General features: G+C 46.7%; 1 protein-coding gene across 2 annotated transcripts in view; it reads right to left on the bottom strand.

The window, feature by feature from the left end:
* The window catches only part of TBPL1 (TATA-box binding protein like 1), a 29,579-nt gene extending 20,702 nt beyond the window's left edge, over positions 1–8,877 (bottom strand). The window contains exon 1 of one of the 2 annotated variants that reach the window (XM_014850569.3): positions 8,538–8,877. The gene's annotated coding sequence lies outside the window, so the exon portion shown is untranslated. The remainder of the gene's footprint in view (positions 1–8,537) is intronic. The other variant, XM_044754145.2, reaches the window with a different exon arrangement.
* Between the last annotated feature and the right edge of the window lie 5,429 nt (positions 8,878–14,306).

Raw genomic sequence — 14,306 nt, 5'->3', positions numbered from 1 at the left:
GGAACTCCGCTTGCAGTCTCCACAATCTAGTCCATTTAGCAAATAAGCTTCCAGAATTATCTCCCTAATTGTGCCACACCCCCGCTTAAAGAAAACCCTCTTGGCTCTCTCACACAGATTAAACAGCATCTGACTTTCTTGGCTTGGAATGCAGTGCTCTTCATGCCTCCAATTCACCTTGTGTAACTGAATCTTCCCCTTCCAACACACCTGTAACAGTCTCCACTTTGTCCCATTCCTCTTGCGAGCGCAGCCCCTTTCCTGATTCGTATCTGCCTAGGATGCCCTTCCCCCTTCAGCTAACACTCACAAGTGCACTCATTTAGCGTGCAACCGACGCGAGCCACACACTGTGGCCAGACGCTGGGGACGCAGCTCCAAACAGAACGGCCGGTAAGGACCGTTCCCGCAGTTGGTTTCAGCGAAAGAAACAGACAGAGACACAAGCAACCAAAACAATGAGAATGTGACCTACGTTACAAAGGAAATAAGATGACACAGGACAAACTTTGGGAGGAACAGTCCAGGAAGGCCTCTTAACTTCCTCAGAGATGAGAAACTATTCCTAAAATGAGATCTTGAAGGACAAGGAGGAGCCAGTCATATGAAACCCTGAGAGAAGAGACCCCAAGCAGAGGGCACAGCAAACACAAAGGCACTGACTGCATCACCACCACCCATGGCCCGCAGCACCGAGCTCCTTCAGAGAACCGTCTAACGTGCAGCTGTGTCCGCAGAACTCGGCTTAGTAGCTGGCACTTGGTCATCTACTCAATAAATAGTTGCTGAATTAAATGAATATTTTAAGAACAACTGAAAAGAAAGAATTGTGGAGTTGGGGAACAAGTGGGAAGAGTAGACATTTTTCACTACAATAATAAGAATCTTAGTAGCCCCAAACCACTCAAGTTCTCGGACAGCATCCTACGATTTCCTTACTTGACACTCTGGTATATCCGGCTTAGTGCTCCTGCATCCAGCAAGTTCTTCCTGGCTCTGGTTCAGACCCCAAATCCTGAAGGGCAACTGTGTTCCAGGAACTTTTACAAATACAGAAATAGAATCATTTCTGAGGCAAAGAAAGAATGATTTTAATTAAAACATACTATAGTCCCTCAAGACCTTTGACACATATCCCCTGGCCCGTCCTCTAACGGTTCTGCTCTTCATTTCACGCCCAAGGGCCCTAACACATCCATCTCCTAAGTAACTCCAGGAGAGCTGGCTATAGACTGGCTACCCTGTTGATTACTTTCAGCCTATCAGCCACCCAATTAAACAGAGCTGGAGAGTGAGGACACAATACAAGACAGATTAAGTTAATACACTTTCAGACATTTGAAACTCTTCCAATTTAACAAGCCCAAAACAAAAAGCCTACAAAGAGTAAATTAAATGACATGCCTTTGTCCTCTTCTATGTGAGCTACCACAGCAGCATGACCACTGACAGATGAGTGGTGTAGGTCTGCTCCTGGGAACTGAACCCCGGCTGCTGAAGCAGAGCGAGCCTAACTTAACCACTAGGCCACTGGGGCTGGCCCAAAAGGCACACTTTTTTTTTTTTTTTTGAGGAAGATTAGCCCTGAGCTAACTGCTGCCAATCCTCTTCTTTTTGCTGAGGAAGACTGGCCCTGAGCTAACAACTGTGCCCATCTTCTTCTACCTTATACGTGGGATGCCTACCACAGCATGCCTTGTCAAGTGGTGCCATGTCCACACCTGGGATTCGAACTGGTGAACCCCGGGCTGCCAAAGCAGAACATGCAAACTTAACCACTGTGCCACGAAGCTGGCCCCAAAAGGCACACATTTTTAATGTACAGACAAATAAAACAATTATCCAGGTAGCTTTGCACTATGTTTTGCATCAGAATTTTCAAGATTACTAGCCAGAGATTTCCTCTGCTATACTGACCTAAAGATTGGCATTAGCAACACGCTGCTGAGAAGATGATCAAAGTATTGTTCATGTAGCTTTTTATCAGTTGTGAACTGTTGAGGCACATGACATCCCTTACCTCAGGTCACCGCCCCCACCAAAAAAGAGTAGATAACTGGGTTAAGAAATCTAGTGTCCTTAGAGATGAGCACACCAAGATCGTGTTGAGGAAGGTCTAATGAGTTGGTGACTGTGCCTTCCACACGGTTGTGCCTCCTGCAGCCACCCTACCCGGCCACCAGCAGAGCTCCTGGGACGTGGCCAACCCACGGGCAGTGAGGGATGCTCACTGCTCCTCGCTGGGTGCACAGGCGCACGAATAACTGGAGCCCCAGAGCTCACTGTGGCCGCAGCACGCGAGAGCAGAAAGGCTTTGAGGCTCAGAAAAAGTATCTGGCGAATTCAATGAATATCTTGTTCCACAAAAGCTTCAGGTCCACCATGAATCTTAGCTGAGGTTCAAACAGTGATGGGTTCTATAAACGCTGACCATGGTCATAAAGCAAACACCCTTCCTCATATTTGTACCTTTGGGTTACACATTGGCTTTATCATCTTCACGTCTGAAAGACAGCAACATCTGTCCCTGCGAAAGGGGTGGAAAGGATACCCAGGAAACATTAACAATGTGGTGGACAGACCTTCACCTCGAATCAGGCAGGTTTTACTCTGGACAATAGTACTGACTGCTTGGAGACCTGTTTTCCTAAAAATCTCCCAGTACAGCCCTCGGATTATCTCAAACTAAAGGAGCTATGGATATGAAATAGCCATGATCACTTCCTCACTTATTTCAATGATCCTTAGATCCAGAATCCACGATGGCTATGAAAATAACATTAACAATGTTCTGTCAATACTAAATCTATTCTGGCCAACATAATCATTACTCAACTCGATCAACAGTATCAACTAGACTTCACTCTTTAAACAGGAACCCAAAAGCCACACCTCTAAAGACAAGCATACTTGCCAGTCTCTTCAGTGTGTGTGTGTGTATGTGCGAGTGTGAGGGGGCAGTTATAAAAACCAACCAAAACAAATAAGCAAAACCAGTACGATATGGAAGAAGGAATTATAAAACTTTACCCTTGCACATTTAAAGCAAAATATACTCTTAATAATACATTTTAGGGCCAGCCCCGGAGGTCTAGCAGTCAAGCTCAGCGCGCTCTGCTTCAGCAGCCTGGGTTCGGTTCCCGGGCGTGGACCTACACCACTCTGTTAGTGGCCATGCTGTGCTGGTGGCCCACATACTAAAAAACAGGAAGACTGGCACAGATGTTAGCTCAGGGTGAACCTTCCTCAGCAAAAAAAAAAATTAATGAGGATAAAAAATAATACATTTTATGTAAACCTATATATTTTACGAAAATATATTTCAACTAAAAACCAAAACCTAGATATTGGCCAAAATATGAAAGAACAGGTTGCAACTGTGTTTAAGCAGAAATATTTGTTTTCCAGTCAGCAGTTTCAAATATCCATACAACTAAACGGAAACATTTGGACCTAACTTCACAAAGCGAGCCATCTCCCCAGCAGCCCACATAGAGCTGTAATCATGGTGCGCCTGCCCTGATGAGGAAGCCCCAGGATTCAGCGCTGGCTTCACCATCAACAAAGAACTCTGCCATCTCCTGTCCCCACTCCTGAGCTCCTGAGTCACTGGAGCAGAGCAGCAGTTTCAGCTACTTCTAAAATTACAAGAAAGCTGCTATGTAGAACATTTATAGTGACACAGAAAACTCAAGTTAAATGGCTTAACAATGACACCGAGTTTCAAGTTTACCACCTTTAAGGTCATACAAGTAAAAAATAGTGTCTTCTAAAGAAAGACCAATTCTGCGAAGTGAAACCAGTCTACTCTTCTTGTTCAGAAGCCCCACACAGCTAAACAAGCAGTGAGGGCCACAGGGAAACAGCCTTCTAACAGCGGCCACACCGTGCCAGACCACGCTTTGTTGGCCTTCCTTTTCCAAGAATCAGAGATGGCTCCTTTTACTTAGTCCATCTGTCATAAGTGATAACCATGCCTGTGTGACAATTCAAAATTAAGACAAGAGTGCTTCCCCTCCCAAAACCTAACCGAAGAGATTAGTCCAATCTTCAGCGATCAGAAAGAATGTCAGTGCTTTAAGAGAAGTCCCTAAACACGAGAAACAAAGTATTCAAGTGGTTTAAGGGTGGCCTTCAATGCACGCCCTAGGCCACTGCTGCCAGCACCAGCTACTATTCTTCTAGCTCTTAACTACACGGAGCGCTGCTCTAAGCGCCGTACACTGAATTCTCACAGCAACTCCATGGTACGTTACGTGCCAATGTACCATAACAATACCAGGCTCAGGGCAACGAAGTCACTTGTTTGAGGCCATACTGCTAATAAGCCCCAGAGGCACCACGCTGAACACAGGCAGCCTGGAGCCAGTCCACACCCACCAGCCCTAGACTAACCCCAATTCCAAGAAAGTGCAGCTGATTTTGATCAAAACCGTTCTGTCTCACAAAGAAAATACTTGCAATTTATCAGGAGGAAGAAGGTTAATGCCTGATTCTTTGGAACCACTTGACTAACGAAAACAAATTTGTACTTCTTTTAAGATGTACGTTCTCACCTAGTGAGTTAAGAAACAAAAACAGACCACAGACCAGGGTCTCTAGACAGATGTCCACGGTGCGAAACACAACTGAAGCACTAAGTCTCTCACATGTGTCGTGAGAAAACTCTTCCCTTAACACACAATCCGATTTTCACTATTCTTTCCGGATGGATGCACACGGCCCGGTCAGAGGCGCCAGCCAAACTTCTATGCCGCATTTTTGGGTGAAATTTTAAAGTTTCATTATGGACTCCCACAGGAAGGCAGGTTTGCACTGTCCCAGAATTCACCTTAGTGTGTTTTAAACATTTAATGGGATCCCCAGCAGCATGCTTCCCAGCACAAAACCAGCCATTTAAACCAAACTCTGAATTTTATCACCCTTTAGTCACAAGATAAGACCAGATGAGTACAGTTTCTGATAAGACCTGATTCCTTTCCACTAATAACACACTTCTGGAATCCTGCTTTTTCACATCTATACAAACACACTCCATCTCTCTTCTAAATAAAAGGTTGGTTGTGTCACAATACAAAAATTGAATTAGCCTACATGTCCTGGAAAGACCTCAGCTATGCATACATCCTCTGCCCTTCTGAAATTTCCTAAAGTGGCAGTCGTGGGACAAGAGTCCAGACTGAACCTACTCAAGGCGGCAAACCACTACTTTTATTGTTTGAATTGGTTAAAAAAAGCCCTCATCATGTCTGAGAAATTTGTGCTGCTTATAACTTGCAGCCAATATAAAAAGTTGACATTTTAGACATCAAGAATTAGATTCCTCATTAGACTAGATACCTAAGGTTCCCTTCATCCACTAGGTAAGTCCCTAAAGTGAAAGAAAATAAAACATACATCCTCCTATTAACATGCTAATCTTCAAAATGCACACACATGTGCACATAACACAAACATACAATATGATGGCAACTCACGGTCCCCATCCTCAAGAAACTTCTAATTAGCAGGCATGACGAAATCCGTACACGACAGCTATAGCACCAGGCAGTATGTAATAAAGGATTTAAGATTCACATGTGTGCATGTGTGTCTGTCCTGTTTTGGTATCAATGCATGTCATTTCTCCGCCACGTACAAGTGCACAGAAAGGACCTGAAGACAAACATTTTTCCTACAGCTTTGCACACTTGACGTGGCACCAGGCATATAAAAGGTGCAACAAATATGGGTGTAAATTTCAGGAAATCTCGATTAGTTCAAATGCCACAATAAGCCAAATTTTCAAAGCACTACAAGTTTTGATTCAGAGACATTATGGAAACATTCTACTACAAATTCTTCTAAAATAAATTTAAACTTTATTTTTCAGAGCAATAATAATTTCATCACATGGTCTATGACGCAACAGAAGGAAATCAATCACTAGGTATTCTGGGCCTTCTTCACCTAAAAACAGCACGGACATCCACTCAACTAAGTTATACAAGATATGCTGATTTTCAGTGTGCCACATCCATGGTTAGAAATAACATTCTCCAAAAATATTCAGTTGTCTATTTCATATCTATTCGTTCTACTCTCGAGCAAATTCTACACATTCTATATGTGTATACATCCACAAAAATTTTGATATGACAATTTTCCAAATGCATAAAACTTTGTGGGAATCACTTAAATTGTTCCCTCAAATATGGCAAAAGGTAATTTCAGTCAAATATTCAGATGCAAAATGATCAGAAACAACTGATGTTAAGAAAAGTTTTTCTGAATAAGAATTACGAAAATCTAATGTTCAATTAAAAACACAATAAGCAGGCTCTACAATACTCTTATCTTTAAAAATGTGACTATGTCTACAATTACATTATTACCACTTGGACCTCAAATACCTTTTATTCTGAAAAGTCCAAATATTTTTACATGCCTTATTGCTACACAGTCTTTTGAGAAAGGCTCTTACACATTGCCCTGCACAACCAACAGTCACTCAGAATGAGCACAGAACATCCGAGAGGACCACTCCAGTTCTCCAATAAAGGAGAGGGACACAGAAGGAAAATGCAACAGACAACATAGCACTAATGCAAAGAACACACAGGCCAAAGACATAGGGACTGGAAAACTCCGTAAGAAACAGAAATAACACTCAGAGCATATAAAATCATTTTTGACTGGGACCTGATTAAGTGAGGGGAGGAACTAAGACAACAACAAATGGCGCGAGGGTTGGAGCAGAGAGCAGGGACAGCAGAAACTGGATTGTTAATAAAGGCGGAAGCTACGTCCCGACCCCCACTCCAACACAGAAGGGATAGTGGCAACAACAAAGAAGGTCAAGGCCAAGTGAGTCTGTCGGCAGCGCTGAGATGGAGGGAATTCACTAAGTCTCAGAGGCACTATCAGAACCCTGGCACTCAACATCCAGCAGCCTCAAGTGCGGTCAGCCGTCAATGTATCCTTCACACAAGAACAACTATATGAAAAGATTAAGCAACAGGCCTTGATACATTAACCCAAAGAGGACAATACTGGGTTTTTCTTCCGAGAGTCTTAAATTGCACTTTTAAGTATCCCAATGCTTACATTTCCCATCTTTGTTAAAGGAATCTGCCCACCTCTTTGCACATACGTGAAACTCCCTTAACAAGAGAGACTGAACCTCAATTCCATGAAAATGTCTGAATTAAACACTGTATTCCAGCACCAATCAACCAACCAGGAGCACACAGTAGCAGATCATGACAGTCTCTGAGACTGATTCTGAGGGCAGAGAATATGAGAAGAGGGGGCTGGAGATAAGGACGACACCTTTTTGTTTAGCACAAGCCAGGCTTAGAGAAAAAGGTGGGGGACAGACAGAAGCTGTGGTTGACATAATTGCTTCTGTGATTTATTAGTTTTATTTTCATCTTTAATCTCCAATTATATAGAGAGAGCTTTGTTCCCACTGGACACAAAAATGGTATTACTGTGGTATCTGTATGTGGCCTTTTCAGAATGCCACAGGAAAACCTCATTTACTGACCTAGAATGGTTTTGGACAGTATAAAGCCATTAAGTAGTTAGTGATGTAAGGCTTAAAGAGAGAGCTTAAACTGAAGAGTATTTAACTGGCCATCTCAAACTGTGAACAATCCTTTAAAGCAGATAGGGAAAAAAACGCCCCTTCTCGAAGGAACTGCCATTTTCTCAAACTTTCAAAGAGACTGCAGATGATGCTGAGAGCGCCGAACCTTCTATTTCTCTTCTTCTATTTCTCTTTTTCAATTTCTCCAAGGAACCTGTCATTGTTTCTTCACCAAAAAACAAAAAACACACCAAGCTTGGTTCCTTTCCTTTTCTTGAGCCAGTTTTAAAGCACCGTCCCTAACCCTAAAGACACAAGCCCACGCTGGTTCGCCGCCAGTGTCGCTTTGGAACTGCAGGTGACAGATGCAGTCAGAGGGCTCCCAGCTGTGGATTGGCTGCAGCCTGAGCCCGGGCGCGGCGAGCACCCTGGCAGCGCCCGCGGACGCACGTCTCGGCGGAAGGGGAGAGTTCTCAACGCCTTCGTTCCCCCTTAAATGCACTTTCGGGGCTCTTGCTGGCTGTGATTAAGCGCTCGTCCAGCCTCGCATCCCTGCTTAGCCCGACCCACACAATCCATTTCATCCTCCTCGGTTCCAGATCCTTCCTCCTACAAGCCCAACCGTGGGTGATGACAATAATAGGAAAACGAAGCGGGGCTGCCGGCGGGCGGGCTGGCCGGGACCGGGCGAGGCGCTACTCGGGGCCCTCCCGCCGCAGCAGGCGCCGCGGGAAGTTCCGGGGGCGCGGGGACCCCCCAGCATCCTTGCACGCCTCCTCCCTGGGGGTGGGCTCCCGGGACAGAGGCGGTTCTGCGTCCTCCCGCCGTCCCCAGACGCCCCCTCTCCTGCCCCCGCACCCTGCAGGCCCCGCGCCGGGGGGCGCCCGCCACCGCCGTTATCCCCAGCGAGCGCCCCCACATCCCCGGCCTGCCGCCCCGCGCCCCGCCCGCGGTCCCCGGGGGTTACCGTGGGAAGAGGGGGCGGCGGCAGAGGACGCGGCGGCAGCGCTGCTGCCGGTTGCGGCGGACGCGAAGGAGAAGCTGGAGGACGAGGATGATGATGAGGCGGGCGCGCTCCCCAGTCTCCATGGAACTCCCGCCCGGCCCGTTGCTAGGAGCCCCCGCGGCTCGAGCTGCGGGCTCCGCGCTTTGTTGTTCCGGGTCCCCGGCGGCCGCCGCTTCCCCGCGACAATAAATAGACGAGACGCGGCGGGGCATAGAGATGGCGCGCGGGGGCTAGAGCGCCGCCAGGCCGGCCGTCCCGGGCTCCGCGCTGGCCGCCCACTTCCGGCTCTCGCTGCTCCCTTGGCCCGCCCCTTCCCCCGTTTTCCCGGCCTCCTTCCGGTCCCGGGTGGGGCGCGTCCTGCCCGCGCGCTCGGCGGGGTGGGGGCGGGGCGGACTCTTGGGCCAGACTTTTTGGCTGGAGAATCGCTTAAAAAGATTTCAAAAAAACCCGTGTGTCCCTTGTACGTTTCTAGCCGATATCTCAACATGAGTAGTAGTTTCTGGAGCACATATAAATGGACTTTAATTTTTTTTTCTGTCAAAACCTTAGGACTTTCTCCATAGCTCCTTCAACTTCTAGAAAAGGTCCACCGCTGAAAATCATCAGCAAAGCTAGTCCTGAAGAACTAAATGTACTTTCTAAGTCTAACTTAGACGTTTTCTGTCTGAAAAAGCCCTACTTCGCCTTTTCAGTTAAAATAAACGCGTTCATTTACTTGGTCGCGCTAAAGCTCTCATTCAGGAATTCTAGTCCTAGTCCTAAAATAGAGAGAGAGGAGATGATGGAGGATGGACGGATGGATGGATGGATGATGGATGGATAGCTACGCAGATAGTGGATGGATGATGGACAGATAGATGGTGGATAGATGATAGGTAGATAGATAATGGATAGATGGGTAAATGGATAGATACAGAAGATGGATAGATACAGATAGATGGTGAATAGATAGATGATAGGTAGGTAGGTAGATAGATAATAGGTAGATGGACAGATATAGATAGATGATGGATAGATACAGGTACTGGATAGATAGCTAGATGATAGGTAGGTAGATAGACGATGGGTAGATGAACAGATAGAGACAGAAGGATGATGGATAGGTATGGGTGGTGGATAGATAGCTAGATGACAGGTAGGTAGGTAGATAGATGATGGGTAGATGAATAGATAGAGGTAGAAGGATGATGGATAGGTATGGTTAGTGGATAGATTGCTAGATGATAGATAGGTAGGTAGATGATGGGTAGATGGACAGACAGAGATGGATGATGGATAGATATAGGTGGTGGATAGATAACTAGATGATAGGTAGGTAGATGATGGGTAGATGGACAGAGATAGATGGATAGATGATAGATATAGATAGATAGATAGCTAGATGGTAGGTAGGTAGGTAGATGATAGGTAGATAGATAATGGATAGATAGGTGATGAGTGGATGGATATAGATGATGGATAGATATAGACGGTGAATAGACATGATAGGTACGTAGGTAGATAGATATATGATAGGTAGATATAGATGGTGGATAGCTAGCTAGATGACGGGTAGGTAGATAAATGGAGAGATAGATGATGCATAGATAGAGATAGATGGATAGATGATAGATATAGATAGATAGATAGATGGTAGGTAGATAGATGATAGGTAGATAGATAATGGATAGATAGGTGATGAGTGGATGGATATAGATGATGGATAGATAGAGATAGATGGATCACTCAGGGAGCCTGCGTCAGTCTGTCGCCTGCCCCTCCACCATCCTTACTCCTCGGGGGTGTGGGTCAGGCCCCTGCACGGGCTGGGGCTCCGAGGCTGTTACCGCGCGGCCGGGTGCAGGAGGCGGCGGCCGCAGGCCAGGCAGGGGCGCGGGCGGAGAGCCGAGCGGGCTGGGCGACGGCGGCGGAGGGCGCTCGCAGGGCGCCGAGCGCCTGGGGACGGAGGCTCCGCGGCTCTGCGCCAGGCAGCCCTGGAACGGCCCGGCCGAGGGGCGCACGCTCGCCAGTTTGAACGGCCGGGGCCCGGGACGCCCTCGGGGGTGGCCGGGGAGGGGGGCGCTGGCGGCGGAGCGAGACCTCAGTAACGGCCGGGACCCCGCAGCCCCGCTCCCAGGCCGGCGCGGGCCTCTGCCCCGGGGAGAGGTGGGGGGCTGCAGTCGCATGCCCCCGGCCCTGGATGGGGCCAATGGGTGCCTCCGATTTAATAAAAGGCCACGAGGCGGGCTCATGGGTGCCGGGCCTCTGATTGATGCGAATCTTGGATGAAAAAGGATAAAGCCACTGTCCTTTTGACAGAGAAGACGCGGGATGACTTCTGGGGGATATGGAAGTATGCAGATATCTGGGATGTTCGTTATTTATGGGGTCTCCCAGGATGCCTTTTGGTCTTTTGCTTCCCGCTCTTGAGGGTTCAGAAAAATATCTGAGCGTTTAGAAGTTCTGTGAAATTATAGAATTTCCAGTTTGTTTCAATTTCTGTACTAACTTATTTTTCAAATAATATTAAATAATTATAGCTTGTGTTAGGTGTTATGAGGAAAATGAGCAAGAGGCTGGGTTAGAAAGTACCGTCTGTGTGGTAGTGGGGAAACGACTTTTAGGAGGTAACATTTCAGCTGTGAGCTACAAAGGGTGGGAGGGGAGGGGATGCGCATAGAGTGTTCCAGGCAGAGGGAACAGGATATGCTAAGAGTTTGCTGTACTGAGTATTAGCCTGGGAGGGGCATGGTGGTTGGAGCAAGCAGAAGAGTGATGAGATGAAATTGGAGAGAAACTAAGGCCTTGAACCTGCAGTGCCTCCTAGACTATAGAAGGGAGTTTGGATTTTCTCCCACGTACTAGGGGAAGTGAGGGTTTTAAGCTGTAGAGTGACATGGTCTGATTTACCAAGGAAATGACGGGGGAAAGGCTCTATTCCAGTGATCACTGCCACTGCTGAAAAGTCAATTTTACAGCAACAGCGACCAGTTCTAAGGTCGTTATGAGGCACCCTCCCTCCAGGGGACCAGCAAGATGCATGTTACTTTGGACTCCCTTTTGTCATGGATGCTCAACAATTTGTCTCACTACAATAGTTCCTCGTTCTGGAATTGGATTCGGTTTTGCTGCGAGCACCATTCTCTGTAGACTTACTGAATGCTCATACACCATTCCTCTGACCAAGGAATTCACTGCATTATGAAAGAAGTAGGACAATGAGATAAAGCCCACAGGCTTCACTGGTCTTATAATGTGCTCCATTATTCGGGTGCCAGGTAAGGTTAGAATATACAGTATATGTTCTGAACCAGGACTCTTGATTAATAAAGAAATTGAGACCTGGTCTGGGAAAACAGTGGGCTTCATCAGTTAGATCAGTGCTTCTTAAAATGTGGTATAGAGACTGAAGCCAGTCTGTAAACTGTACTGAATGAAACAGGTATGGACACTGAGAGGAGCATTTTGAAACTTTTAATAATTGGCATTACTGTGACATCTGAGCATGCAATTTCGTATTTATGAAAGGATTTGTCTGTGTTGGGTTGGTCACTAAAAATAAAAAAAAAAAACAATGATCCTTCAACACTGAGAGTTATGTCCACTAAGGCTTTAGCTTTATGAACTTGGTTTAAAAAAATCAGGCTGTTAGATTAGGTTGGCTACTGCTTGCCTCTCACAGTGCAGTGAGAGACAGACTGTGGTTCTCCATGGCCATTCTGAAAGAGATGGGCACTAGCGGGGGTGATACTTACACAGCACTGATAACAAGAGTCTTTTCTGCCAGTGGTTTAGTTTTCCTCTACTGACAGGGATCACATAATTGCTACTCTGCCAGTTGAAACAACGAAATGTTCTGCCCCACATAAAGTTACTACGCTGACTAGAAATGTGGAGACCCAGCAGAGCAGTGGTGTCACGGGGGCCTCAGTCCTCAGGACCCTTCTCAAATATCTTCTGTGCCCCCTTACCAACGGGAAAAGTTAGTTCCTCCTGTTATGGCATTCAAGCGGTGTACGACTCAGGGGATAGAGTCTGATGCTGTAACTGGGCTTTATGATCCCAGCTTGTGCCCTCCCCCACCTGGCCCCTGCTCTCAGATAGCGTCTGTGGCAAACATGGTGAACGAAGATCTAGGGAGGTGGAGAGAGTAGCCAAGCCAGTTTCCAAGAGAGAAACAGCAAGGGCAGAGTCCATACTCAATGAAATTTCTGATAACAAGCTAATGGATTTCCCCCAAATGACATTGACTGGCAGCCAAGTCAGTTTTAAGGTATTGCCAGAAAGTCTTCAGCCTGGCAAATGGCATCTACTGGTGTATAGTCTCAAAGACAACATCTCAGTTTCCGTATGTGCAGAAAGGTGAATTTGGTTGTCAGGGCAGTCCCAGGAGATTTCTTCTCACTACTCTAATGCAGGGTCTTTGAGGAGAACAAAGGACATCTTGGCACTCTGATCGGCTGACCAAAGATCTCAGTTCTCTGCTGAAGAAGAGAGGTCTTCTTACACCGTTACCCTTGTCCAACAGGATCTGGTACATGCTCACCACCATCGCATATTGTGACTCCTTTTTGCCCTTTCTCCTCAGTTTTTGTTATCCCATTCCGCCCTGCCCCCTTGTATATTTGTGCATTGGGGAAAAATTCATTGTTCATCATTTAGCTATATCTGGACCTGATCAAGACTGACTACACTCAAAGATCCTGAATTTGGGCTGGAGGTGACTTTGACTTTTTCCCTCCCACTGGGTAGGGATTGAGTACACTTTCAATTGCATGTGGGATAGTTGCTTTATGTTAAGAGAAATTACAGATATGGAGAAAACTCTGTGTGTGCCTGTGTGTGTGTGTGTGTGTGTGTGCACTGAGCAGCCAGAGGGTGCCATGGAGGGAACATTTATTGTTTTGTCAACCCAGACCTCCTCTCTTCTTTTGTGGGTACTCTTCCTTCTTATTTGGGGGAACTACTCCTACTCTTTGCCCACCTCCAACCTCATGTGGGTCCGAATGGGAGGTGCCATAGCCACAGTGAAGGCTAGGGAGGGGGTTTTCTAAGCGAAGCTGGGGCAACTATATAGGACTTGTCCTGTAATGGAGTTCCAAATTCACTCTTGATGCCTGCTCTGCAAAGATAGATCTTGACCCTTTGAATACGCTTCTTTGCTAGGTACCGCAGGGTTAAGCTTTGTCAGTAGCTAGCGCTGGAGAGACACTGAAGTAGGAATGGGTTTTGCTTCTGGGTTCCAGTTTGCTCCCTTGACAGGCTCCTGAAGCGTGGAAGGCTTCTCTAGAATCCTAGACAGGGACTGGGAGGGAATAGGTTTGGAAGATGGGTGACAAGAAGTGTGGGGAAGAGGTAGAAAGATGGATTTCTCTGAATGGGCACAAGCTGTCTGTGTCCTATTTGAATGCACGCTAAAGGTATACACTACAGAGGAGACTGTTAACAATCAAGTGGACAAAATGCCACACTCTGTGTCTGTCAGCCAGCCCCTTTGCCCAGCCGCCCCAGTGTTGCTCAGCTGGCCCATGAACAAAATGGCCATGGTGGTAGGAAAGCAGGCTATGCATGTGCTCAACAACCTGGATTTCCCCTTACCGAGGCTCATCTTGCGGACACTACTGCCAAGTCCCTAATGTGTCAAGAGCAGAGAACAACACTGACTCCTGATATGGCCCTGCTCCCCAGGCGATGAACCAGCCATCTGGCGGCAAGTTGATTACATTGGACCTCTTCCAACATTGAGGGAAC

The sequence above is a fragment of the Equus asinus genome, chromosome 24 (genome assembly GCF_041296235.1).
Source record: "Equus asinus isolate D_3611 breed Donkey chromosome 24, EquAss-T2T_v2, whole genome shotgun sequence".
NCBI classification, from domain to species: Eukaryota; Metazoa; Chordata; class Mammalia; order Perissodactyla; family Equidae; genus Equus; species Equus asinus.
This window is presented reverse-complemented; position numbering and strand designations above follow the sequence as displayed.